The 27,002-nt window shown below is 45.2% G+C and overlaps 1 protein-coding gene across 9 annotated transcripts in view; it reads right to left on the reverse strand.

Moving 5' to 3' along the window:
- Positions 1-27,002, reverse strand: part of LOC309630332 (uncharacterized protein) — a gene marked incomplete at its 5' end in the record, with an annotated part of 251,439 nt that overhangs the window by 83,654 nt on the left and 140,783 nt on the right. For 4 of the 9 annotated variants that reach the window (XR_014245599.1, XR_014245602.1, XR_014245605.1 and 1 more), the window contains 2 exons: positions 3,833-4,023; positions 23,635-23,815. The exons of 4 other annotated variants lie outside the window; for them this stretch is intronic. The remainder of the gene's footprint in view (positions 1-3,832; positions 4,024-23,634; positions 23,816-27,002) is intronic. One more of the 9 variants, XR_014245604.1, reaches the window with a different exon arrangement.

Raw genomic sequence — 27,002 nt, forward strand, 5'->3', positions numbered from 1 at the left:
AAACAATGACTCCAATGCAAAACGACTCAGAAGAGCATAAAAGACCAGGACTATAACATTTCTCAGAGGAAAGGCAAAAAGGGAAAGGGGAGTAACACTGTCACACAATAGTGAGTCTATAGTGATGTCCTGGCCAGAAACAGATGGCTCACTCAACCGGGAATTCTGAAGAGACTTTTTAATGAAGGGATAGTTTTTTTTGGAGGTGTGGGTTAAGGAAAAAGCCACAGCAGACAACTGCCACCACTCTGTTTGCTAGAGCTGCCAACGCAGTTTACCTCAAACTGGATGGTTTAAACAACCGCTATTTATTATCTCTCAGCTCTGGAGTCCAGATGAATGAAATCAAGGTGTTAGCAGGGTCATGCTTTCTTTGAAGGCTCTAGCAAAAAATCTGTTCCAGCCCCTCTCCTAGATTCTGGTAGTTCCTTGGCTTGTGGCAGCCTAGGTCCAGTCTTCACATGGCGTTCTCCCTGTGTGCATGTCTGTGTCCAAATCTCCCCTTTTGATAAGGACACCAGTCATATTGGATTAGGGGCCCACCGTACTCCAGTATGACCTCAGCTTAACTAATTACATCTGCAATGATCCCTATTCCAAGTAAGGTTACGTTCTGAGGTTCCAGGGGTTAGGATTTCAACAGATTCACTTTGCTGTACACCTGAAACCAACACAGCATTGTAAATCAACTATATGCCCATAAAAATTTTTTTTTAATTATCATAAAAAATATCTATACACATGGCACTTAGAGTTCTATCATATGTCTACATTTGTGGGGGGGAAAAAAAAAACTAGGAATTTTGGAGGGATAAAGTTCACCCCCTAACACTCTCCGAGGCCCAGAGAGGCAAAGGAAGGAGGGGTGTTGGAGACCCTGGTTGAGAGCTGAAGCCGGGGAATGGTGTTGTCACGAGGGACACAGCAGAGCCAGAACCTGCCAAAGTAGAGAGGGGGCCAGAGAAATTAACATTCTGCCTTTTCTCTCAGCCCACTCTCCAGGCACAAAAGCCAATCAGAAGGCGGAGGACAGGGGAGCCAGGTGATACAATTTGGGGAGGTCAGCCATCTCCCAGGATAGGGCAGAGAAGGGGGGGAGAATGGAGGGGGGTAGGGTGGTGAGGTTAGAGGGGCAAAATGAACACCCATTTACATGACAGACTCAAGGGATCCAAATGGGTTAGGGAGAGAAGTTGATTTATAAGAATTTTCCAAACTGTAGCTTGGGAATCAGCGCATTTAGAAAATCCAGAGAAAAATCAAGGTGTGCATCCTCTCCCAAGAAAGATAGCTGTTTGAAAATGTCTTCTCTTCAATGGAGAAGTCAGGTCAGAGTCGAAGGTCTACATTTCAACAGACACAATGAAGGCCTCCCGAGAAAACATCACCTTTGGGTGCACATGCTAGAAGATTTCCCACAAAGCGTCTTCAGATTATTTCATCACATCCCTCTGTCCTCCTGAAACCTGAGTCACCCCAGATGTCCCTTCATTCTGTATCCAGTTCAATCCCACGTCTCCATTTCTATTCTCACCACCTTGTTTCAGGACTTCCTCACTTTTCCCCCACCCACCCCACCGGGTCCAGTCTTCCAGACTTAGTCTCCCACAGTCCATCCTGGACCCTGTGGGCTGCAGAGTAGAATTCAGACTCCCTGGCATGATGGTCTAGGCTCTTTGTGGTCTGGTCCCTGCCTACACTTCAGGCCTCATCTCCCTCTCATCCACGCCCCACCCTCCGCTATGGTTCTCCAATAAATTAACCCACTCTGTCAGGAAAAATGCGAAAAATTTTGAAACGGGCCAAAAGTAGATTACTGGGTGTCCTGTCTGGTGCACCCTACTGGGTTACCCTTATCTTTCCTTGGTTTTGAGCTAGTTTATTTCTGTGAGTTGTAGACTACTTTATATTTCATTTCTGTAAGTTGTAGACTATTTCCTATTTTATTTCTGTAAGCTGTACACTAGTGAAAGTGATGCAAATGAGTCTTGGCCACAGAAGTGCAAATTGTGTCCCTGGAGATGCACTAGGTTATTGCCCTGTGGATATTGACCGGTTTTGCATCTATTCTTAAATTCTTTTCATCATTTCTGATAACTTACAGATGAATGTTCTTTGAATTCTCCTTTGAACAATTTATAACATCTTTCCGGTTTTCTCATTAATTAATGAGATCAATAAAACCTTTGACAGATGCTCAATTTATAATTCTATGAGTCACAGTTCTATCCTTTTAAATTTTTATATCTTTTAGTAACTCCTATGGTTCTGATTGGGCCACACTCTTTCCTACCTCTCTTTGTACAAGCTGCTGGTACTGTCCAGAATATTCTTCTCCATCTTTGTCTACCTGGTGAACTCCTAATCATCCTTCAATGCTCAGCTAAATGTTGCCTCTTCTGTGAAGTCTTCCCTGATTACCCAATGAATACTCCTGATTCAGTAGTACTTTGTACGTGCCTGTATTTCCATGCTTAGTATGTGTCCATATCTGCTTTCCACACTAGTCTTGGAACTCCTGTTGGTAAGGGCCATAATCCACTCATCTAGAATATGGATATCTATATTCTACTCACCTGGCACAGAGTAGGCACTTAACAGTATTACTGAATACTTATTTAGTACCTTTACCTGGGTTTCCTTTTAATTCTCACAACAGCCGTATGAAGTAGGTAACATTTGTGTCTACCTTTTATGGATGAAGAAATTGAACTTAACTTGCCCGGGACAACACAGCTTTGGGAGTTTCTGACCTAGTGGGTGTGTCATCTGACTGAATGTTCTTTTTTTTATTTATTTTGGCTGCGTTGGGTCTTCGTTGCTGCATGCGGGCTTTTCTCTAGTTGTGGCGAGCGGGGGCTACTCTTCGTTGTGGTGCTCGGGCTTCTCATTGCGGTGGCTTCTCTTGTTGCGGAACACGGGCTCTGGGCGCACGGGCTTCAGTAGTTGTGGCGCACGGGCTTAGTTGTTCCGAGGCATGTGGGATCTTCCCGGACCAGGACTCGAACCCGTGTCCCCTGCATTGGCAGGCGGATTCTTAACCACTGCGCCACCAGGGAAGTCCCTGACTGAATGTTCTTAACTGCAATGTTATACTGTTTGTTGATTCAGCAAATCCGTGGCCGTCAGGCCATCTTTAAGTTATGCTTAAACAGAACAACCATGACTTAGGAAAAGAAGGGTTGACGTTTGGGTTTTGTTTTTTTATCAAGAGATAACATACATTATCAGCTTGGGACAAGGAAGAGCAAAAAAACTTACAATACCTTAATTTAAGAAATTAGCCAAAACATATCAACCACAGAGAACTGGCTATCCAGACGAATTCATGGTTATTATTACACACTGCAGCATAAATGAAAACTGCTGTTTCTGGCTTACACAATCAGCACAGCAGTTGGCACATACAGGTGCCCAGCAGGTAGTATCTGTCTATGGGCATTTGCACAGGGACGTTCACAGTGCAGGGGCCAGCTGTCCTGAGGAGCAGCCCGAGGAGCCCCAGACCCTATTCGCCTGGTGCATCTCTCCTGGCCAGCCTGCTCCTGCCAAGGGCAGTTCTATTAGGGCTGCATCTGGGGTTTGGAGTTGACGGAAGCCTCTGGAGCATTTTTAAAATGCATTCAATTGCTCAACTTTGCTAAGCAGGTGAAGAGTGAAATAAATGCTGCTTCACGACCTGGGTAAGTCAGCTTCCATCCTTGAGGTGACTCAGGGCAATCTGACCTCCACTCACAGGGTTGAAACAAACAGAGTGCATTGCCATAATAAGGGAAATGATGGGAAAGGCCGTGCTGGGCTTTGATTACCTAGTGTGGTGTGATTAGGGTACCTTTGATGTTGATAATCCGTCTGAGGGCCCTTCACCTCAGCGCCCCGTCCTTGGAGGTTTGGGCTCGGGCAAGCCAACGTAATCATTACCTCTGGCTCCAGATTGTGCCGGAGAGTAGGCTGTGCAGAGGTCTGGGGAGCAGCGAGGCCAGGCAACCACAGCTGCATTTCTCCTCAGTGCCAGGAAAGGTTCTAATTCAAAACAAATGTATTTATCACTCCCAACCGCTCCACAGGGCAGGGCATCCTGCCTCTGGGTGGAGTGTCAGTATACAGTGGGAACTGTGGCAGGCGGCCAGCGGAAATTTCACATTTCACCAAGGTTCCTGCCACTCTGCAATGGTCCCGTAGACCCAGCATCACTGAGTGGAGAGAGTCCAGCCTCCCAGCCAGCCTTAGAGACCCAGGCGCCAGGCCAGGGCCGGGCCCTCAAACCACCAGCCAGGCAGCCCCTGCCACAGCAGGCCGGGCCCTGAGACTGAGCCATCCCCACCTGGTGGCTAAGGTGCTTTCTAAGCCAGGAGCGTGGGCCAAGGGGAAAATCGGTCTGTATGAATCCCTGTGACATATGTGCTGTGGTTCCCTGTGTAAGGAGTCAGAGGCTTCTTCTGTTGTAAGACAAGACCACCTTTGCCTGGGGGTCCAGGGGCCCGGCTGGACATGTTCCAGAGAGAAGGAAAGGAATTGCAGACAGTTATAGATTTCCAAATCACTGGACTCCGGGCTGCTGACCCGTCCTTCCTCCTCCAATCTAGGCTTCCCCACTACCGGAGTTGTTTCTACCACAGACTAGAGCTTGTCTCTCTCCATTTGGACACTCGCCTGAAAGAAGTCCACACCCTACAGGTGCCATATCCAGTTCTTCCTGGTTCTTCCTGTACACACCTGTCACATCTCAACACTCTCTCCTTCACGCCCCTCACTCACCAGCCCACCACCACTCCCCAAGCAGGCCATGCACTTTCTTTTTTTTTTTTTTTTGGCAAAGATTTTATTTTATTTTTTTAACATCTTCATTGGAGTATAATTGCTTTACAATGGTGTGTTAGTTTCTGCTGTATAGCAGAGTGAATCAGCTATATGTATACATATATCCCCATATCTCCTCCCTCTTGCGTCTCCCTCTCACCCTCCCTATCCCACCCCTCTAGGTGGTCACAAAGCACCGAGCTGATCTCCCTGTGCTATGTGGCTGCTTCCCACTAGCTATCTATTTTACATTTGGTAGTGTATATATGTCCGTGCCACTCTAGCCCCCGAATATCCTCTACCTTCTGCTGCTCATGCTTCAAGGCCCAGCCCTCCTAGGTGAGGGCTCTCCTGCCTTTCCTACCCCCATCCAGACAGAACTTGAATGCTTTCCTCCCTTCATAGGCCTTCATAGCTGTGTGTACCCACCTTTAGTGTAACATTAAACTACACCGGAACTGATATGTCCACCTCTCTGATTATGAGCTCAATCCAAGTAAGTGCTCCTTTTGTTTTCACCTATTCTCCAAAAGTGACTAGTACAGCCCCTGGCACATAGTAGGTGCTCAATAAGTGGAAAGAATGAACGAGCGAATGTCCAAAATCATCCCCTTTCCTTGGAGAATCTCTTTTCTTAGGAGGACGTAATCCAATTCTGAGCCTTCTAGGGGTCAAAGGACATTTATCTGTGGAAAATTGTTTGCTCTGGACAAATTCTGCCTTTCCCCCATCCCTAGAGAAAGCCCAAGGCAAAGAAGACAATGTGCAAACTAACCACTTCACGATAAGTGTACTCTCAGATGCTAACAATTTTACTGCGTGTTAAGAGCAAAGCCAAGTCACACACAGAAGTGAGACCTCCTGAACGTCCCCCACCAAGCATTTAGCTGACTGCTCTGTTGGAATTTTGATGACAATACTAGGCATCTGGGTAAAGATGCACTGTGCAAGAACAGAGGGATTCTGAAGATTATATTACATATAAATCTTTGGCCTTTCACTTCTGGAGGCATGGCATCCTGAGAGAAGAGAAAGAGGTGCAGTATCCTTGGTTTATGACCTGGCCTGTACCATTCCTACAAAATTCTGAACCTTCGTGTCAGAACTGTTACTCTCTTCAGATTCTTTTGCTTTAAAAAGAATTATCAGGGCTTCCCTGGTGGCGCAGTGGTTGAGAAACTGCCTGCCAATGCAGGGGACATGGGTTCGAGCCCTGGTCTGGGAAGATCCCACATGCCGCGGAGCAACTAGGCCCGTGAGCCACAACTACTGAGCCTGCGCGTCTGGAGCCTGTGCTCCGCAACAAGAGAGGCCGCGATAGCGAGAGGCCCGCGCACCACGATGAAGGGTGCCCCGCTTGCCGCAGCTAGAGAAAGCCCTCGCACAGAAATGAAGACCCAACACAGCCAAAAATATAAATAAATAAATAAATAAATTTTTAAAATTATCATTATTATTATCCTTATTAAGATTGTTCTTATTGAGAATCATCTCCTCTAAGAACAAAACAGGCTAAAATCTGAAGCAAATATTCCAACTTTCCCAAAGATAAGATTTATAATTTCAATATTCTGATGGTAAGATCAAGGTCCAATTAAACATAACAAACTAATGTCTATACAGGGGTGTTATACGCCCAAAGCCTTTCTGCATACATAATCTCACTGATAAGAGTTGCTCTAACTCATCAGTTCCACACCTGGCAAAGGGGCAAAAATTTAAGCACTTTTCTCCTACCCAAACCCACACACTGCTGAATGTCTCCCCTCAATCCACTGCCCACCCCAGGTGGAAAGGAAACCAAACACCCATTCATCTCTAACACCTCCAATCCCATTTCCAGGAAAAGGAGGTCATAGCTCTCCCTTGCAGAAAGAAGCAGAGTGCCCCCTCCCCACATCCTGAACCCACCCTCCCTCTCCAGCCTAGCTCTGCCCATTTCCCCCATCCACTCAGCTACAGCCCTGATGAACTGCTCCCAGCTTCCAGAATGCACCATGCTCTGTCACCTCCAACACCAGTCACTATCTCACTGTGCACCTCACTCTTACTCAACTTTTGAGTCTTAATTAGATATCACCTCCTCCTGGAAGCCCTCCCCCAGCTCCCAAGGCTGAGTTAGGGCTCTCAAACAGTTCCTAGCTCGCCCTGTCCTTCTCCTATCCCAACAGTAATCATATTTCTTTATGATAGTCAATTATACTTGTTTTCTCACCCTCTAGAGAGCACTGTCCAATAATCATATAATGTGAGCCATACGTGTAATTTTTACTTTTTTAGCAGCCTCATTAAAAAAGTAAAAACAAATAGGTGAAATTAATTTTAACAAGTTTTATTTAACCTAATATATTGAAAATATTATGATTTCATCATGTAACCAACATAAAACAATTGTTAATCAGATACTTTACATGCACTTCTTTTCCTACAGAGCTTTGAAATCTGGTGTGTATTTTACACTTACAGCACATCTCCATTCGGACATTTCAAGTGCTCAAGAGCCACATGAGGCTGGTGGCTATTGTATGGGACAGTGGGAGTCTAGATTAAACTCCGTGAAGGCAGGGCACGGTCTCAACCCCTCACACTAGTATATCTTGCACTGTACTCAGCACAAGGGCAACAGTGTGAATATCTTAGTCCATTCGGGCTGCTGTAACAAAAATATCACTGGGTAAGGCTGGGTGGCTTAAACAACAAACACTTATTTCTCACAGTTCTGAGGCTAGGAAGTCCAAGATCAAGACACTGGCAGATCCAGTGTCTGGTGATGGCCTGCTTCCTGGTTCATCGATGGCCATCTTTTCACTGTGTCTTCATGTGGCAGAAGGGATAAAGGAGTTCTCTGGGGTGTCTTTTATCCGATGCATGAGGGCTCTACCCTCATGACCTAATCACCTCCCAAAGGCCCCACCTCCTAATACCATCACATTGGGGGTTAGGGGACACAAACATTCCATCAATAGCAGTGAACAGTGTCTGTGAGTGACTTCATTCCCCAAGGAGGGAGGCTGGGTGTATGAGTGCCTTCCTGTGGCCCAGTGCAATGGGTGTCTATAATATAAGGTGCAAGTAACCACGTGTGGGCTCAGCTAAAACTCTGTTCCAGTGAAACTCCCTAAATAAAAGAGAAGTGGCCAGATTATGGGCCACTCACATCATATTTCAAGTGTTATTCAAAGGACAGAAATACCAGTTCAACAAAGCAAACTGATCAGACCCTTGGAATTTAGGACAATGTAATTTAACCTTCATATAAGATTGAAACCAAAATGAAAACACAGTATCTCCAGGAGAATCCCTTGAAATGACTCAGCCAGAAACATTCTCTGCCACAGGACCAGAAGGCAGGAAAGAAGCCTGAGGCCAAGGAGGAAGGAAAAGTGTGGAATTATCTGAGTCCTACCCACTCTTTATTTCAGGATTCCTAGAGTTTTTATCCTAAAAGCTGACACTTTTAAAAGTGCTTTTTGGGGGCTTCCCTGGTGGCGCAGTGGTTGAGAGTCTGCCTGCCAATGCAGGGGACGCGGGTTCGGGCCCTGGTCTGGGAAGATCCCACATGCCGCGGAGCAACTCGGCCCGTGAGCCACAATTGCTGAGCCTGCGCGTCTGGAGCCTGTGCTCGGCAACGAGAGGCCGCAATGGTGAGAGGCCCGCGCACCGCGATGAGGAGTGGCCCCCGCTTGCCACAACTGGAGAAAGCCCTCGCACAGAAACGAAGACCCAACACAGCCATACATACATACATAAATAAAAAGAATGTAAGCAGACAAGAATAGCATTAAAAAAAAAATATATGCTAAAAGTGCTTTTTGGAAACAACAAAGCAGTGGTGCCAGGAAAAACAATGACATCAGCCCCAAACCCCAGAGAAGCAGCCTTTGGGAAGACCTCAAGGACACACGAGGAGGTGACCCTGCAGAGCTGAGAACCCTCTGTGTCTGCTCTGTCCAGTCAGAGTTCTAGATTCCCAAAGACACAGATCCCAAGGACTTCTGACACAACAGTTGCTAAACCAGCAGTTCTTAAGTTTTTTTGGGGGGGGAGGGGCGGGGCAACAGAATCCTCTAGGGGGCTAGTTAAATATCCAGATTGCTGGGTCCCACCCTTCAGAGCATTTAATTCAGTTGTTCTGGGGTGGGTCCCAGGAATATGGTCCCAGGTCCTGGTCCCAGGAATATATCCCATTCCTTACCAATGGAATATGCACTCTTATCAAGTACACCTAGGAGACTGTGATACGGAGTTCTGCACTTTGAGAAAAACAACCTTGAATAATCAATTCACTTTTCTCTTACCTCTCCTTTCTAAACACCCCCAAAGCTATACCTTCTCGGCCACAAGTACGGCCATGTGGTTCCTGTGCTGCATAATGGCTCCCAGCTGAGAAGGCAAGCGGGCATTGAGATCTAGGTGCCTGGCATGGGGCCGTGCCCACCCAGAGTAACGAGCACTCTTTCTTTGAACAGAGACGCCTCCAAATGCAAGGCTTCTGCCCTAGTGTGGAGCCGGGTCAGCCCAGAGGGGGCACTTTTTTTCTGATCCATGCAAAGACACTATGTAGGCTAGCAACAGCCCTGAATCTGTTGTGCAACACCTTGGACACTGCATCTTCCCCAGACCCCAATATCTGACACCCTCAAACAGTCACTGCTCTTGAAGCTGGAAACCACAAATAGAATTGATGGCTCATCATTTTCCTTGTGCTTCACTAGCCAGCCAACAGCCAGCCAGGTCCTTCCTGGGCCCCAACGATGCCCCAGCAGGGGCAGGCCCAGAGGCGGGTCAGCACCTCCCTGAGCGAGGCCAGTCAGCGTCTCCGCGTGAATGAGGAACACACCATTGCCTCACTGCATTTCTTTCCTGGAAAGACTCTGCCTCACTGATTTTATGTGCAGATGACAGATTTCTCCTGGGCTTGGTGATTATTTAACAGGAATGATGGTTCCATGGGAATAGCTCCTGTACACATCTCCAGGTTACCTGGTTTCCTGAGAGAGTAGACTGCTGAATGGGACGGACGCCCAAGTGACTGAAGCCCAAGTGACTGACTACATTTCTACAAGTTCCCTTTTCACTCTTCTATTCTCCCCCAGCTTTTAAAATTTTCTGAACCGGATGAACACTTTATGACAGACTGTACATGTCAAGGCAGACAAAGAGCAGGTCATTGGACCTGCTGTGAATCTCAGATACATCCTGGGTGAAGTGAAAGAGGACTCTCCCCAGCTGCCAAGAGTGAGGAAATGCGATCTGGGCTGGGCTGGGAACTCTAGCTCTGCGACAACCTGGCTAATTGTTACCGGGCAGAGAGACAAAGAACAGATAAGAATTTGCAGCCGCAAGAGAAAAGAAACCCGAAAGGGATGGAAGAGTTTAGTAAAAAGACAGCTGGAATCTGAACCTACCTTTTCTGTTCACGGGACAGCTACAAGGTGCCTCTTCCCATCATATCACAAGCACTGATTATCCTAGGTCCAGGGAGACATGGGTCCCTCAAAGAGCTCACTCACAGAATAGCAGGTGGTGTAGGTATAAACAAATAATTACAATAAAATGTGGTGGGTAGCAAGAAAGGGAAAGGCGCCACCAATCACTGCGGGTGTACCCAAGAAGGAAGGCCCCCGAGGATGACAGCAGTGCCCTGCGTGGAGCATGGGGAAGAGCAGAGAGCGGGGCAGGACGGACTGACTGGCTTCCACCAGTTGAGCCCACCCCTAGAGACGGAACTGGGATCAACACAAGCCGATCACTAGAAGGAACGAAAGGGAATGGATTCTGGAATAGCAACCAGCCAACAGTTCTTACAAACTCATCCTCCAGTTACCATCATTCACTTCAATAGCTCTTACCAATGGTCCTTCAGCTTGTTTCCAGTATCTCGCCATTGTAAACAATGCCTTAACTGACATCTTCACACATACATCCTTGCATGTACAAGGATATCTACAGAATAAATCCCTGCAAGTAGAACCTTGAGTCAAAGGGTGTCTGTTCTTGTAACTCTGATAGACATGACCATATTGCCCTTCAAAGGGGGCACCCATTCACATCCACGGCATCTCTGAGATGGCTCACTTCCTCATATCCTGGCCTGTGTGTCATCAGCTTTCTTAGATCTGTACTTTCAAAGTTCAGTTTGACAACCATGTGGTTGATGGATAAGAAGGGGAATAAGAGTGGAGATAAGAAAAGCAGTTATATAATTATAGTAATAAAAGGGAGAGATGATAAGGATTTGAGCTATGGTAGCTGCCAAGTGTGTTTGAAAGTAGGGGCAGGATCAAGGTATGCATCTTCCAATACAATGTGGCAATGGAAAATGTAACTATTGTGCTGAAAATTTCACACGGAGAAGGCTTCTTTTTGACAAAAAGAATATAGAAAGGAAGGAAAAAAAGAAGGGAGGGAGGGAGGGAGAGAGGAAGGGAGGGAGGAAAGGGAAGGGGAAATGATGGGAAAGAAAGGAAAGGAAAGAAAAAGAAAGGAAAGGATTCTGTTTTTAAGACTTTTCCAGTTGGAAATAAAAAATAAACATGCTAAGTACCAAAGGCCTTAACACAGGCTCTATACAGAGAATTTGAGTTAAACATGCTCAGATCTCAAAAACAAACAAACCTAGAAATGGAATAATGTGTTATCAGAGCACACATTAAGTAACATTCTAAAAGTGCATTTTGTAAATTCTAAACAGTCTACAGTGTGAGAGAATATGGCAATACTGGTCTTACTAAAGCAGAATAAAGCATTGAATCCTAAGGACCAGCGCTCAACTTGAGAAAAACCTTTCCTCTACGGATCCTCCCCTTGGATGCTGTAGACAGGAGAGTCCTCAGCTGACATCCAGATGTCTCGTACACTGTAGGTCCTGTAGCAAACGCTGGCTGCGACAGTCTAAGGTCAACCCCTGACACCTTTCCCTAGTTTCAGAATGACTGTGTATAATTCTTGATTATGTTTAAAATCTTCTTGTGAATATAACTGCAGATGAATGCATTTTGCTACTGAGGTCCATAAAACCCTCTGCTTTGCTCACATTTCTCAGGATGGCTAAAACTATTTCTCTCCTGGGTGCAATGAGGAGGGAAAAGAAGCATTTCTTCTTCCAAATCCCCTGACATCGTAACTACCCACCCAATCCTGCTTTTCTCATTATCTGTACCAACCATCCTGCGATCTTTCTTTCCTATAAGATTCTTAAAGGAAAAAGCAAAAAGGAGAACATTTTTGAAAGAGTTACAAAGGTGGGGGAGAAAAAAGCAAACACATTTTTAGGAGGTTTAATGTGCCCGTGGGAGAGAGGGTCAGATAAACAAGGTCAGGTGGGGCGGGGATTAGTCCCGGGTAGAACAGTCCAGGGCATGTGATGCTGTATCTGGTGGAAGTCCCTGGAGGAGGGACCAGGAAATTTGCAGACCCGAACATCAGAGCTGGAGCAGTTTACCAGGCACTCTGAAGTCATGTGGGCACTCACAGCACCCCTCAGAGCAGGGCCACATGCTTGAGGGCTGCCCAGCGCCTGTGTGCTCTGCTTCCTTCAAGCCCAGGCCTGTGCTCTCTGCTCAGCTGGAACTCTCTCCAGCACAGGGTCTGGGTCTCCCTCGGTGTCCCTTATTTCCCAGTGTATGTGTATAATTGGTGCGTCTTTGCCAGTATGCCAAAGAGCCCAGAGTCCAGAGAATTCCCCGAGCCTTCAAACCCAGACTGGCTAGGCCCTTCAGCGTAGCCTGGAGTCCCGGGTCCTGACTGATCAGGGGCCAGTAATCCCTCGTAGGAAGGAGGATCTCAAGGCAGGGAAAAGTTTTCCCTCAAAGACCCTACCACGGCCAGGTTGAAAAGCTGGCTCTGGAATGCTGTGTCCCTGGTCCTGTCCCCCAGTCCCACTCCTTGTTTCTGTCCTGCCATCTCTCAAGAAAGGGAAGCCATGCCTCCTCTGTGACGCCCCCCCCGACCCCCACCCACAAGAGGCTCTTGCTCGCCCTTCAACTGATTGCTGCTGTCCATGATCATTACTGCAGGAACTATCTCCTCAGCGAGTGCCCCCCACTTAGCACCCACAGGTCTCTCCGCAGCAGGAAACATGGTGCCGGCACATAGGAGATACTCAGCCACTGAATCAAAGTAGGCCATGCTATTTTCTCCTCCCACAATCCAATTCCAGAAACAGTCTGATGTTTCTTGTAGCTGAGACTCCAGAGGATGATAACATCATCTATTTACTTACAGTTGTCACCTTGCAGACCCTACAGAGTCACACTCTGACTGTGACTAAGTTCCTGCTTCCTCAGTTTCCCTCCCTCCTTCCTTCTACACTCTGCCTCTACCCATCCACCCACCCCCAACACCAGCATCACCAAAGCCTGGAGCCACGAGGCCTCCGGAGCCTGCCCTTCTTTTTGAAACAGATGCATGAATTCTTTTTCCAAGTGGAGCCCTCATTAGACAACCTCTCTCTTGCTGCTATTATAACCTTTCACGGCATAATTTTGATGTATTTTATGCTTTAAAAACCCCTTCCACCAAGGATAAGGGTGAGGTGGAGTAAAGTGAGTGAAGAGACAGATAGTTCTGCCATCAACAAGCAAATTTCTTCCCCTGAGAAATTACTTAAGGGGCCTGAGAGGCTTGGAAGAGTTAATGGCCCTCCCTAAAAGGCACCAGGGGCATCGAGAGACCAGAGACACTAACAGTTTAACTCTAAGAGCTCAGCTCAGACAAAATAAAGCAGAAACCTGAAAGAAAGGACTCCAAATGTTTTTGAGGTTCTTACTTAGCACAAGGTTAAGGAACTGACCACAAACCAAAAGGACCCAGAAGTTCAAATCAAGCCTAGAAAGTTACTTAATTGTTTTTACCTCCGACATAGCTACCAATGTGCTCATCTCATTATAGGCAGCACCCTCAAAAGCAAGACCACTGGGAGGGGCAGAGGGAAGGTCTGAAAGCTCCTTGATAGCCACATTAGAGATCAGAGAAGCACGTCAATTAAAAGAGATACTAGGGGCTTCCCTGGTGGCGCAGTGGTTGAGAATCTGCCTGCCAGTGCAGGGGACACGGGTTCGAGCCCTGGTCTGGGAAGATCCCACATGCCACGGAGCAACTGGGCCCGTGAGCCACAATTGCTGAGCCTGCGCGTCTGGAGCCTGTGCTCCGCAACAAGAGAGGCCGCGATAGTGAGAGGCCCGCGCACCGCGATGAAGAGTGGCCCCCGCTTGCCGCAACTAGAGAAAGCCCTCGCACAGAAACAAAGACCCAACACAAGCCATAAATAAATAAACAAATAAATAAAAATTTTAAAAAAAAATTTAAAAAAAATATATAAATTAATTAATTAATTAAAACAAAAAACATCTGATGGAGCTTTATAAAGTATGGGACTCTGAATAAAAAAAAAAAAAAAAAAGAGATACTAAGTGCACATACACATACCAGGAAAAAAGGGGGCATCAGACCGGAGCAAAACAAACCACCATCTGACAGTCCACACTTTTTTTTCTCCCTCTAAATTCCTCGTTGCCTTAGATGTAATACTATATTTGCAAATCCTCTGGCTCATGAACTGTTTGAAGTAACATAAAAGCCAATTATATTTCATTAAAAGCCAAAGAAAAAAAAAAAAGACACCAGGTGTGCCCAGGAGGCTGCAGCCACAGGGCCGGCCCCTCTGAAGGGGTGGAGCCCGCAGCTAGCCCTAAGCCCACGCAGGGCAGGAGCTGCGCTGTACTCTGTGCCCCCCTTGACACTGAAGTGGCAGGCAATTTGAAGGCAGCCACTTGGACTCCGTTGGGCCCAGTGAGTCCCTTGCCTAAACCATATGTTTTCCCTTTCCTTACAAAGCTGTTTCCTCAGCGGGTTCAGTGAGGAAACCCCTGAGTAAACAGAGAGCATGCCATTGGCCCCAAGGTTTCTCTGAGGTGTACCCCAGGGACGCAGCCCCGGGTGAAGCCCACTTCCAGTCCTCTTGCCAGCCCTCCAGCCCATCACAACTGTTGTTCCCATGAAGTAGCTGCTTTCAACTCCATTCGCTTCAGCCTCCGAAGGAAAAGCTTACAGCAAGGCGGAGGAAATCTCCGAGGCAGATGTCTGCCGAGGGCACGGAAGCCCTCGGGCCCTCCCTGCCAAAGGGCCACCCCACCCCACCTCTGGCAGCAGAACAATGCCTCCAGTCTTGCTGGGGAACTCCACAGGCTTCCAGGTTGGCTCGTTTTCAGCATCTGAGTGGTTCGGGGGCCTCATCTTGTGTGAGGGGGAGGGGGAGCAAGGAGTAGCTAACATGTGAGGCCGCAGAGGCATGAATACAGCTGTTCTCCCCATTTTACAGGTGGGAAACCTAAGGCTCAGAGGTCAATAGCTGAGGATTGATAGGACCAGAGGTCTAGCCCAAGGCTGTCCAATTTGAAATCCCACATCTTGACCAGGACCCTTTATCAGTCATGGGCTGGTACTGGGGCCAGGGCCACAAACCAGGCTCACCATCTAGACAGGAAGGCCCTTGATGTACTGCCAGCTCAAGGGCTGGCTCAAGAAATACGTGGGCTGCACCTCAGGAAGGGGGCCAAGGAAAACGGGTTTTGGCAGTAGCAGAAGCCCCTGTACTTTGCCAGTATTATCGTTGCTATTTGGTCCAGAAACCCAAGAAATAGTAGATAATCTCCACCACTTACTTACTGGTACAATCTTGAGCAATTTACCTAATCTCTGCATGCCTCAATTTTCCCATCTGTGAAATGGAAATAATAAGAGCCCCTACCTCAGAGGGTGGTTGTGCGGAGTAAGGGAGTTAAGGTGTGCGAAGCACCCAGCAAGTGCCTGGCACACGGTAAGCACTGTATATCGCTGATAGCGGCACCGTCACCCTCCTCCTCATCATCACCATCGGCATCACCATCATCTTGGTCTGAAACCTCCCCCCACTTCTCTCCAGGCAGAATCAAGCACTCCTGCCCATTACTCCCACAGCCTTTAATGACACCTTGAATGTAGCCCTCATCCCTTTGTACCAATGCCTCTAATCTGAGCAGGAATTATGACTTTCCATCTCTGTATCTTCAGTGCCTTATACAGTGCCTGGCACGTAATGGATATGAAGTAAACATGTGTTGAATGAATGAAAAATGGTGCTTGATTCTAAAAATAAGACTTTCAGATAAATCACAAAGGTGTCTGATTTTTATAAGATTTTTAAATATGCCTTAGATCATGCCTTAGAAATCAGAACATCATAATAGGCGATAAGAAAATTGAAAGGGCTTTAAATCATGATGTCAGACACGTGTAAGAGATTGTCATTGTAGCAATCATTCTATCAAATAATAGTAACAAACCCCATTTGAGGTACTGAGTGTCCCTGATGCCCTAAAGACCCCCTCCCTATTCAGCATTTGAAGACTCAGATATTTCTGGCAATCCCAAGAAGTACCCCCATGAGTCTTGCCATAAGTGAAAAAATTTCCAAGGAATCAGCATTTTGTGGAATGCTTTAAAATGAACTTTCAAAGACAGACTCCAAAGATAGGTTCATGAAATAACTGATTGAGCACCTCCTGTGGGCCAGACACTGGACCGACACATGTAAGACATGGTGTCTAGGAGGGGAAACAGGCACGTGAATAGATAATTCATATACGGGGAGTGATATGCAGAGGCAAGCCCAGCATATTCAGAAAATACAAAGGATGGGACCGATTTGGGGGTTTGGGGATTTTTAAATGGCAATAGAGACTGACCTAGGACAATGGATGCATTTTTAGGTTCTTTCCAGGGCAGCTGTGGTTCAGAAATACCAAGGACTGCTAAGCACATTGCTGCACATTCTAAGAAGGTGCCACTACCACACTTGTAACCCATTTAAGGTGCCAGCAAAAGGAGGCCCTCGCCCTGGACAGGCGGCTGGAGCTGCTAGCCTGCGTGGAGTCCTGGGGCAGGGCGCTCCCTCCCACCAGCCAGCACACAGTTATCTTTGCTCAAACAAAGCCAGCGCTGTCCCGGACTGCCGAGGGCTTCTCTGCAGCCCACAGGCCCTCCCCACTGAGTCTACAAATAATAACTGAATGTCGCCCAGGTCACCTTAAAAATGCTCACCACCATCGGGGCCCTGGGGAGGAGCCTTATCCTGTCCTGCTCTGATGACTCCCTTCCTTCAAGCCCAGGCCTGTGCACCCACTGGTCATCGTGGGTGTGCTTCCGGTTTTCAAGGGGTGGCTACATTTTGTACTTGGATAATTACTTTTAACTAAGGGAGGTGCTGTGAGAAGTGAAACAATAGTGCCTGTTCACAGTGGGTGAGAACCTTTAATTCACCTTGTGCAGCTACATACTCCAGGCCAGAAAGATGCACGAGAGTACAAATGAAGAGAGCTCTCAGGTTTGGGACTGAGTCGCCCTCCTCCTAAGGAAAGACTCTTACAGCTCGGACCCCTGCTGGTCAATATGGCTGCTGGGACACGGCTTCCTCAGAGGGCTTCTGCCCATCCCTATGCAGGTGGGACTCTGGAGGTAGGTGCTGGCCTGAGGTCTCTTAAGAGGATTACAAGCCAATCATCCCAAATCAGGCTCCTCAGTTTTCAATAATTACCCTCAAGTAACCTTCCTTTTCCCTTGGAGGCTAAGGGGGGCCTGTGAAAGGCCACTCCCCCAGGCCTCGAGGCACCTGGCAATGCAGGTCCCAGGAAGGAACTCAAGGAAGAGGCTGGGCTGGGAGGAGGAGGAGCTGGAAATCTTGGCAATTCCTGAGCTGGCGCTGGGCCGAGGACAGTGGATGTAGAGAGGACAGTAGTACGTTCCTTTTGCTAACTGAGAAGTGCCCCCAAAGAAATTCCACACCATCGAGGTGCTTGTTGCAGTGGGAAAGGCAGAGGAAGGAAATACCAGGAGTCAGTGGCTGACAAGATAGAACCCTGTGGAAGAGTCACCAGATTCGTAACATGCGAAAAGTGAGAACTGCTGAAAAATGGAATTGTTCTACACTTTGGAATATTTGGTCAGCTCAGGTATCAGGTGATTTTTGCAAATCATGGCATTTTAGAATAATAACAATACATTGGTTTCTCTCTTATTATGTCATATGTTTATGGCAAAAAGTTGCAAAAACACAGAAAAGTGTAAAGAAATAATCAAAATCATCAGGAAACTGGCCACCCAAGAATAACCACAGTTAATATGGTGTGAGATATGTGAGTTAATATGGAGAGATTTTTGTATAAAAGTCACATAAGATTGTTGGTATAGTTAGATATTTTATTGTCTCACAAATATTTATTGATGGCCTATTATGTGCTGGGGATACAGCAATGAGCAAAACAGACAAGTTCCCAGTCTTCGTGGATCTGGAACTCCTCATGGAAAAACAGACAATAAATAAATAAATACAAAAATATGCCATGTACTAGGAAGCAATAAGTGCTATAGAGAAAAATAAGGCAGGATAGGTGACAGAAAGGATGGGGTGGTGGGTGGGCTGAGGAGTTGGTACTATTTTTATATGAGCAGCCAGGGGTGATGTGGCTGATAAGGTGAGATTCAACCAGAGGCTGAAGAAAATGAAGAAGCAGCTATGCAAGTATTTCAGGCAGAGCGAAGAGCAAGTGCAAAGTCCTGAGGTCACAAACACTGGGCATGCTGGAAGAACATTCAGGAGTCCAGGGTAGCTGGAGCAGAGTGAGTGAGGGGCAGGTGGAGTAGATGGGATCAGAACAGGAGTTGAGTGGGGGGAGTCAGATTATGGAAGACCCGTAGGCCACGGTATACACTGTTTTGTTTTACCTATTGTGATATTGGGAGAATTCCCTGACTTCATTATATTTTCTTCAGAAACATAACTCTTAGGACTTCCCTGGTGGCACAGTGGTTAAGAATCCACCTGCCAATGCAGGGGACATGGGTTCGAGCCCTGGGCCGGGAAGATCCCACATGCCACGGAGCAACTAAGCCCGTGTGCCACAACTACTGAGCCTGCACTCTAGAGCCCGCGAGCCACAACTACTGAGCCCGAGTGCCACAACTACTGAAGCCCCTGCGCCTAGAGCCCATAGTCCGCAACAAGAGAAGCCACCGCAATAAGAAGCCCGCGCACCGCAGCAAAGAGTAGCCCCGGCTCGCCGCAACTAGAGAAAGCCCGCGTGCAGCAACAAAGACCCAACGCAGCCAAAAATGAATAAATAAATAAATATTTTTAAAAAACATAACTCTGTAATGACAATAAGATTGTACCATATGGACTAATCATAATGTATTCAAGCAATATCTTTTGTGGTTATTTTGATTATTTTCCTCTGTTATTAATAGTATGATGATTAACACATAAATCTTGGGAGCCCCGTGGTTATGTCCATACAATAAATTCCTAGAAGTGTAATTAGTCAAAGAATATAAATATGTAAGAAGTTTCTTATACACATTCCAAATTTGCCCAAAAGGGTCTGATAAATTATAACTCTGTATGTGTAAGAATTTCCATTTCACTGCTGGATATGACAACTTTTAAAAATCTTTGGCAATTTGATAAATGAAGACCTGTACTACTGATACATTGTTACTTTAATTATCGCCTGATCATTACTGAAGTTGATGTTTTACATATGTTTATTGCAAATTGTCTGATCAGGTCTTTGTCCAATCTGATCAGGTCTTTTGTCTATTTTTTATTGAGGAGTTTTTTTCTTATTGTTTTGAAGAGCTCTTGTATATAAAGACTCTTAACTTATTTGCTGGGGTTTTTTTCTCAGTCTTATCTTTTATGTTTGCTTATGGTTTTTTAACTTAAATTTTTAATATTTATTTATTTTGTTAGGCTGTGCAGGGTCTCAGTTGCAGCACGCGGGATCTTCGTTGCAGCATGCGGGATCTTTGTTGCGGCACACGGGATCTTCATTGCAGCATGAGGACTCTTAGTTGCGGCATGCGGACTTTTTAGTTGCATCATGCATATGGGATCTAGTCCCCCGACCAGGGATCGAACCCAGGCCCCCAGCATTGGGAGCACGGAGTCTCACGCACTGGACCACCAGGGAAGTCCCTTTAACTTAAATTTTAAAATTCTTAGGTAGTCAAATCCATCAGTATTTCTTTTATGATTTCATCCTTTGCTTTCTTACTTCAAGATCTGATATTTACCTATATTTTCTTTATTTTAAAAATAATTTCCTTTAAAAAAAATCAGCCTTATTGTTTATGCGATAAGTATATAACTTTTTCTACTTAGCCAATCAATTATCATCCTATGATTATGAACTGAGCAGTGTGACCTTTTCTTATAAATATGAAGCATACATTTATAATGTACAAAATTCATATATATGTGTGTGCATGCTTACACAATTACCAGATTTTCTATCTTATATCCATGAATTTGTAAGTCTATTCTTGAAACAATATGAGATTTATTTATATATTGTAGCATTTTAATAATTTTGATGCTTGGTAGGGAAAGCATTCCCCCAAATTCTTATTTTTCTACATTTTCTAGGTTATTCTCTTTCATTTATTCTTCCTGTAACTTTAAATTGTTATCACAATCCATAAACAATCTCATAGTAATTTTATTAGAATGACCTAACACTTAGAAATTAATTTGCAGAGAATGTACATCTTCACAATTGAGTCTTTTGTAACGTGGTATGTCTCTAAGTTTAGTCAGATCTCTTATGTACCTCAAAAAATGTTACCATTTTCATCATAGATTCTGTACATTCCTTTTAAGGTGCTTATTCCAAAGTACCTTACTTTTTATTGCTATTGTGAATTATTTTTTGTAGATATTTTTGACTGCAATTGAAAAAGGTGGACAGAAGACATGTGTGTGATGTACATCATGAAGAACAACCTCATTCCTGTGCTAACGGAATTAGAGTACGCAGCCCTGATGGACAACTTCCTATCCACAGCCCCACACTTGGGGGGAAGAAAAGATCATGTGTGTAGTGTGTATCAGTTAAACTTAAAGGCTAGGCTGCTATAGCCCAAAGACCTAACAACACTGTGGAATAGAGAACAAAGAAGTTCATTTCTCCCTATGATAGTCAGAGATAAGCATACCAGCCTGGTGGGCAGCTCCGGTCTATGAGCTCAATCATGGACCCATGTTGCTTCCAGGTTACTGCTCTGTCACCCCCTAGGGCATTGTTGTTGTTTACTTGGTTAAAGCTAGACTGCCTCTAAGTCAACATTGCAAAAGGGGCAAAGGGAAAAGAAAATGTTGGAGGGGTGTACACAGCCTTAGGTCTAGGCCTGGGAATGACACACAGTACTCAGACTCCATTTGAAAGAACTTGATCACACCACCACACTGATGTGCAAGGTGGGTGGGAAAATACAGTCCAGTCCTGTATCCAGGAAGAAGGGGAAAACAGATATGGTGGACAACCACCAATAGCAGCCATGATGTGCCCCCTCAAGAAGAAAATGTGACAAGAGAGGCTGATCACTTAAAAAGGGATGTGTATGTCCATAAGTCGTACCAATGTTTTCTTAGGTCAGTCTCCCAAGGCAATAGAAATAAAAACAAAAATAAACAAATGGGACCTAATCAACCTTACAAGCTTTTGCACAGCAAAGGAAACCATAAACAAAGTGAAAAGACAACACACAGACTGGGAGAAAATATTTGCAAATGATGTGACCGACGGGGATTAATTTCAAAAATATACAAACAGCTCATAAAACTCAACAACAACAAAAAAACAAACAACCCAATCGAAAAATGGACAGAAGACCTAAATAGACATTTCTCCAAAGAAGACATTCAGATGGCCGATAGGTACATGAAATGATGCTCAACATTGCTAATTATTAGAGAAATGCAGATCAAAACTACAATGAGATGCCACCTCACAGCAGTCAGAATGGCCATCATTAAAAAGTCTACAAATAACAAATGTTGGAGAGGGTGTGGAGAAAAGGGAACCTTCCTATGCTGTTGGTGGGGATGTAAGTTGGTGCAGCCACTATGGAAAACAGTATGGAGGTTCCTCAGAAAACTAAAAATAGAATTACCTTATGATCCAGCAATCCCACTCCTGGGCATATATCTGAACAAAACTATAATTCAAAAAGATACATGCACCCCAGTGTTCATAGCAGCAGTATTTACAACAGCCAAGACACGGGAACAACCTAAATGACCATAGACAGAGGAATGGATAAAGAAGATGTGGTATATATACACAATGGAATACTACTCAGCCATAAAAAAGAATGAAATAATGCCACTTGCAGCAACATAGATGGACCTAGAGATTATCATACTAAGTAAAGTAAGTCAGAAAGGGAAAGACAAATACCTCATGATACCACTTATATGTGGAATCTAAAATATGACACAAATGAACCTACCTACTAAACAGAAGCAGACTCATGGATATAGAGAACAGATTTGTGGTTGCCAAGGGGGAGGGGCTTGGGAGAGGGATGGAGAGGGAGTTTGGGGTTAGCAGATGTAAATTATTATATATAGAAGGGATAAACAACAAGGTCCTACTGTATACACAGGGAACTATATTCAATATCCTATGATAAACCATAATGGGAAAGAATATAAAAATGAGAATGTATATATATATGTATAACTGAATCAGAAAAACCCTGGGTCTCTGACGACTCTATAGCACTGAGCACATACTGCCTTAGACTTTTACACGGAAGAGAAATAATCCTTTACTGTATATAAGCTGGCTCTCTGTGACAGCAGCTGGGACTGTATCTTAATTAATACAGAATGTCAAGAACTCTTTCTGGACACCTATGAATTCGCTTGTCTTGGCTGTCCAGGGTACAGTGATGCTGCAACAGCCCCTGTGCGCAGCTTTGGGGAATTCATTCTCTCATTCCCTCCCAACATCTGCTTACTCATCCCCCAAATGTGTGTGGAGAACCTGCCCTGTGCCCGGTACAGAGCCAGGCTCTGGGGACATAACAGTGAATGAGGCAGGGGCTCCATCCCTGAAGTTCGTTTGGAGAAGACTGGTCACGTTAAGCAGTGTGTAAGCATGAGTTGATGGACAAACTCAGAGACGGCTAAGAAATTCTGCTGAAAGTAGTCGATATCAAGCCAGAGACCCACACCCATGTCTCTCAGGACCTGTAAACAGGTGCACACCATGCCAACTCCACAGGAGGAAAGGTGGCTCTGGAAGAGAAATCCTAAGACAGTAACTTGTTTTTGCACCTTCCTTACTTGCCTTTCATATAAGGTTCTGCAAAGTTTAGAAACCATACCAGAATGCAGTGATATAGACTTGGCTTTAACATTTTAAAGAAGGTTAAAGCAAGAATGATTCTAACTGACCCCATGAGCTCCCCCGCCACTGGCAGCTCCTGTAACCTGCAGCCCTCACACCTCTAGGGCTGTGTTGGTGTGCTCTTTCACACCAACAGCTGGGCTACAGATCAGCCTCAGTTCCCGCAGCCTCGCACCTGACGTCGCTCCAATCAAACTCATCCTCTGGCTGTGTACTAAACGCACCTTGTGCTTTTCAACTTGTGGGCTTTTGTTCAAACTGTCCCCTGCGCCTAGAAAGCCCTTGCTCCAGGTTGTCTGATGGAATCTCAAATATCATGAGGATTCTCCTGATCCCCTGAGTTGAAAGTGTTCACATACACACAGCCAGACACTTATGTGAGTCTGCCTTGCCCCCAGCCAGATTGCAAGCTCCTCAGACCAGAGGCTGCGTCTCTGTGTCTAGCTCATCTTGGTGTGGCCTTAGTGCAGAGCTGTGCATGTGAGAGGGGCTTAGTACATATTTGTTGGATTTGATTAGGCTGAGTTTTCTCTCTCGTGGCATGGTAACAGAGCAAAGGGGCTCCACGGGAGGAGCCGGGGCATGGAGATGATGGGCTCACCTTGGCAGTGTAGCGTTGGTTTTCTTGTAGGTAAAATTGGGATAATAATGATACTTCAGCCTGCTGCAGGGGTAAAGAGTAGACATCTAGAAACAAAGATTTCCTCTGAAGCAAGCGAGGTCAGTGTTGCATATATCCCTTCTAGATGCACTCCACAGCACAACCAGCCACAGCTCTATTGCTGGAAAAGAAAGGAGACGCAGGTGTTAATGGACAGTCTCTGCCATATAAACAAGCCAGAAAGGAAATGAAGGACACATTTAATTACATTAACTTAAAAATTCTATTCAACCAAGACAACAAAAAGGTAAAAAAGGTAAGCACTGGACAGGAAGAAAATGTTAGCAACTTATATAATTGACAAAAATTAGTATCTAGAATCTATGAAGAACTCTTTCAAATCAATAAGAAAAAGAGAAATAATAGGAAAATGGGCAAAAGATGTAAACAAGCAGCACTCAGAAGAAGAAACCCAAGTGGCCGATACACATGTGAAAAAAATAATCAGCCTCATGAATAACTGGGGAAAGGCAAATTAAAACCATAAATAGATACCATTTCACATCCATCAGCTTTGCATGAAATTTTTAATCTGACAGTACCAGAATAAAGAGCAGGGTGACTCAATCACTGTTGGAAGTTATATAAATTAATGCAACTGTTTTAGAGAATTTGATGCTGTTGAGAAAAGTCAAAATGCACATATCATATGACCTATCCATTCCACCCTTTAGACTGGTATCGTGGAAAAACTCTTGCACCTGGGCACAAGGAGAGTGTGCAAGGACACTCATAATGACATTATGCGTAATAGCAAAATAAAAATATTACAAGCAACATGAATGTCCATCAACTGGAGAATGGATAAACAAATTGTGATTTATTAACAGAGTGGAATGCTGTACAGTCACTAAAACAAATGAATTAGAGCCATGCAGATTAATATAGATGGATCTCACAAATATAATTCCTAATAAAAAGAGAAGGTTGCAAAAGAATCATACAGGATGCTGCCATATATAAAGTTTGAGAATATGCCAAACAACTCCACATATTGTTTAGGATACACAAATTTATGGTGGAAATATAAAAGAATACATGGAAGGGTAAACACAAAATTCAGAATACTAGTTTCCTAAGGGCAGTGGGAAGATATAGTCATCGTGAGTGCATAGGGGATGTCAATTGAATTGATAATATTTTATTTCTTGAACTGGGTGGTAGGCACATAAGTATCATTTAATTTTTTTTTAATCCTTTTTCTATGTCTGAAAATATTTCATGATAAATTTTTAAATCATGTTTTAAGAGAACGGGTTTGTGGTAGTCAGGGCCCAAGACAGTCCCAATGACCCTGGCCTCCTGGTATTCACACCCTTGTGCAGTGGCCTCCCTAAAATGATGGTGTGTGACTTCTGATGCTAGGTCATAACAGGCACTGGAGTTTCTGCCTTGTTCTCTTGCATCACTTGCTCTAGGGGAAGCCCTCTGCCATGCTGGGGGACGCTCCTGCAGCTCTGTGAAGAGGCCCACGTGGAGAGGAACTTCCCACCAACAGCTCGTACCAACTTGCCAGCCATGTGAGTGAGCCACGTGGGAATCAGATCTTCCAGCCCCAGCCAAGGACTGCAGTCCAGGTGACATCTGACTACAGCCGTATGAGAGACCCCGAGCCAGGAGGACCCTGCCAGGCTGCTCTGAACTCCTGACCCACAGAAACTATGAGGAAAAAATAAACGGTTCTTGACTTAAGGCACTATGGTTTGGAGTGATCTGTTATGCAGTCGTAGATAACTACTGCAGGGTCGTATTGAGTGATCACCAGGTTCCTTCGGATATAGACGTCTTAGATTTCTCCCACCGCTAACTCCATACATCCATTCACTCAGTCACTCAACTTCTCTGTAGAAGAAACTTCAAAAGTCTCAGGATCACTTCTGGCTCCCTTTGGGATCCAGCCCTGAGCTAGAAACACTCTAAATAGTTAATAATTCATAAGTTTAGTACTTATTAATTTTACTTAGAAGAGATTCAGCTCAAGAAAGAGGTCCTCCATCCTTAATTTAATGCCATTGCAGAAAGTACAACAACAGTCTCCAGAGGGAGAGGGCCTTGTGCTGTAACATGGGATTATATGTTTCCATAAGTATAGATCCTGGAACTGTATGTGGTATAAAGTAGTAAAATGCTGGATCATATGTTTTAGTATATATAATACCCTGAAAAGATTTCTCCCACCTGCCAAAAATTTACTAGCTACTAAATTTTTACTAACCACACCCACCAACCTCACTGCTTCTCCATCTGAACTATATCAGCTACTTCTGATCATCTGCCAGATCAATAGGGTCTAGAAAACACAAAGATAGATCCATAGCCAAATACGCTTAAGAATCAGCCTACCAGCAAAGACACATCCCACGAAAATATAACAAGAACAAAATTTAAAAGAGGCCGGTTGTGGGCAAATGCAGGTATGTGCCACCTCCCTGGCTGCAGTTAAACTTGAAGTACATTCCCAGGGGTGGATCCCGACGTGACGCTACCGGAATAGATGCACAGCCTGCCGGGCTTACAAAAAAGCTTTACTACCAGCACTGCTCCCTTCGCAGTTCTCTGTCCTTCCTTAAAGTTGATGTGCAACTTTGCATTTACTTGGTGTGATAAAAAGTCACTGACCTGAGGTGAGAAGACCTGGCGGGGGCGGGGTGTGTGTGTGCGCTATAATTTGGGCTTCTTTTGCAGACTCCAGCTAGCATAAACTAAAGACAACTTTACTGAAAAGAAAATAAATAACCCACAGGATGGAAAGAAGAGCTGAACAGCCAGGCTCTGAGTCATCCTGGGGATCGTGGAAACAAGAATCCACCGGCCTTCTCTTTATACAGCTCCAACATCTTCCTCCCCCAGAAACTCTCCCCACGAGATTCAAGTGTCCAGTATAAAGAGCCCAGTGGCCTAGCTAGAGCCATACGCCTAACCCTGGGGGTGGGGGACAGAAGGGGTTGGAAAGGTGGGACAGTCCCGTGATTGGCAGACCCACCAGAATGCAATGATTACAGAAAAGTCAGTTTCCCAAAGAAAGGGATGCTGAGCTGGCAAAATAAGAGATGTCCATTCACTGTCTAGCCTTATATGCTTGTCATAAGGCTTAAATAAGGTCATGCACCTATGAGAGTTTCTCTTAAATCTCTGTAAATGTAAAGTTCTTGCTCGCTGTCTCTTTCTTGGATTTAGAAGTAAGCAAGAGCCTTTTCTTCTGACACCCCTACCCCTCAGAGGCCTGGAGGGAGCTGCAGCAACCTCGGGGGCACTAGATCCTGCAGGTCCAGGGCTCTGAGCTCCAAGTCACAGCTGTCATCAGGAAG

The sequence above is a fragment of the Balaenoptera borealis genome, assembly GCF_965194805.1.
Source record: "Balaenoptera borealis genome assembly, chromosome: 6".
NCBI classification, from domain to species: Eukaryota; Metazoa; Chordata; class Mammalia; order Artiodactyla; family Balaenopteridae; genus Balaenoptera; species Balaenoptera borealis.